We start from the raw sequence: 2,382 nt of genomic DNA, 5'->3' as shown, positions 1-2,382 counted from the left end.
CGCCTCGGGTCCCGCGCGCAGCTCCCGCCGCCGGCCTCCGCCGGATCCGCGACGTCCCGACCCCGGCAGCCTCCCCGAACCCTTCTCCGGCCTCCTCCCGCATCAACTCCGGCGAACTCCAACTCTGGCGAGCCCGAACCGGATCCAGATCTGGAAAACCCTAGGTTGACCTCGTTTTTTCTCTAAGTCTGCGTTATTTTTTAGCCATATTCATCGCATCATATCTCTGCATCCGTAGCTTCATTTCATGCGCATGATATATCAAAATGTTCATTACAATCTGCTCTTCATTTTGCTCCATTTGGCTATGTTCATTTGAGGTCATCTCGATGCACAAATCTCTGATGCAAGAGTGCTATATAATGTTAGTTTCTGTTTCTTAACAGATTGTGGGCATTTGTCATTTTTGCTACATTTATTGTGTGCATCTTATGGCATGAGCTCTACATGTGTTTTGGACTATGCCATGCCATATTTACAGAGGTGCTTGCCACGTATTTTTGTGAGTTATGTGGTGACTAGAACAAGCATGCAAACTAGGCTTCGTGATGTTGCTGATTTCAGTCCCTGTTTTGCTGTTATTTTGATGTCATGTAAACTTGATTCTACAGAGAGATCCATGCATATTTTGAGATACTTCAGTAAGGATGTTTTGAACATATGGTTATGCTCTATCCATTCATGCCCCTGTTTGCAATTATGGAGTAGTCTAGCATGTCATTTTCTTGCTCTAACTTTGCTATAAAATGTTTCCTGGCAGATTGTTTACATGTTATTCAATTTTGCCAAGGTTGTTGTAGTTGATCCTTGCATGCTATAAACTTGTTCTTGCCATGTTTAGTTTCATAAACATGTATTCTTGCTGGTGCTATGCTTATCTTGTCATGCAGTGGCTTGTGGTGAGTGAATCGAGCTCGCAAAGATGCCTTCATAATTCTGTCAATGCCAATGCCCTGTTTGCTGAATCTGTTAACGAAACTTGCTATGTTTACATGGGTGCCATCATACCTTCTGGTCCTTTTTGGCTCATGGTCAGTAAGGGACTTTTGTTCTATGCTTTGAGTAGAATCATGGCATGCCTTGTTTTGCTATTATAAGTTCCTGTAGCACGTTGATTGCTTGCTCTGAACATTGCTACCTGATGTTGTTTATGCCATGTCCAAGCTGATATCTTTTGTACTTTTGCCATGCATGTTTGAACCTGTTATGGTGTGATTAGCCATATCTTAGTGTTCATCTTTTGTCAAGAATCTCTTGTAGATCACTGCCATGTGCTTTGTCGATATGTTGGGGTGCTGTAACATAGTTTCTTGATGTATTCTAAGTGCTATCATGCTGTTAATCGCAGATTTGTGTCATTCTTGTTTTGCTTGCCATTTGCAAACCGTGCATCCGTTTCCGGCGATCTTTATATTGATTTCAACCGAAATCACCTCATCTTTCCAGCGGCATGCTTGGTTTGCCAAGTTGATACCTTGTTCATCATTTTTCCTTTCGGAGCACACATAAGCATTGCATATCACATCTCGCATATCATGCCATGTATTGCATCATGTTGCTTGTGCATTGCACCGTGATTTATTGTGGTTCCATTGCTTGTGGTCTTGCTTTGGGTAGAGCTGGGAGACGAGTATGTGAACGAGGAACCTGTTGAGTACGCTAACGAGGATCAACCTTTCAACAACTCTGAGAACCTTGCAGGCAAGATGACCATACCTTCGATATCACTTCTATCTTTGCTTTGCTAGTTACTCGCTCTATCGCTATGTTAGCTCTACCTACCATTTGTTTATCATGCCTCCCATATTGCCATGTCAAGCCTCTAACCATCTTTTCCTAGCAAACCGTTGTTTGGCTATGTCACCGCTTTTGCTCAGCCCCTCTTATAGCGTTGCTAGTTGCAGGTGAAGATGAAGTTCATTCCTTGTTGGAACATGGATATTTTGGGATATCACAATATCTCTTGTTTAATTAATGCACCTATATACTTGGTAAAGGGTGGAAGGCTCGGCCTTATGCCTGGTGTTTTGTTCCACTCTTGCCGCCCTAGTTTCCGTCATACCGGTGTTATGTTCCTTGATTTTGCGTTCCTTACGCGGTTGGGTGATTTATGGGACCCCCTTGACAGTTTGCTTTGAATAAAACTCCTCCAGCAAGGCCCAACCTTGGTTTTACCATTTGCCACCTAAGCCTTTTTCCCTCGGGTTTTCGCGAGCCCGAGGGTCATCTTTATTTACCCCCACACCCCCCGGGCCAGCGCTTGTCGTGAGTGTTGGTCCAACCTGTCAGCCGCCGGTGGCCACTAGGGGCAACTCTGGGATGGCCTACCGGAAGTTTGGACAATTCGGTGTGCCCTGAGAACGAGATATGTGCAGCTCCTAT

The sequence above is a fragment of the Triticum dicoccoides genome, chromosome 2B (genome assembly GCF_002162155.2).
Source record: "Triticum dicoccoides isolate Atlit2015 ecotype Zavitan chromosome 2B, WEW_v2.0, whole genome shotgun sequence".
NCBI lineage: Eukaryota > Viridiplantae > Streptophyta > Magnoliopsida > Poales > Poaceae > Triticum > Triticum dicoccoides.
The sequence above is the reverse complement of the archived record's forward strand: the minus strand, read 5'-3'. Positions refer to the sequence as shown.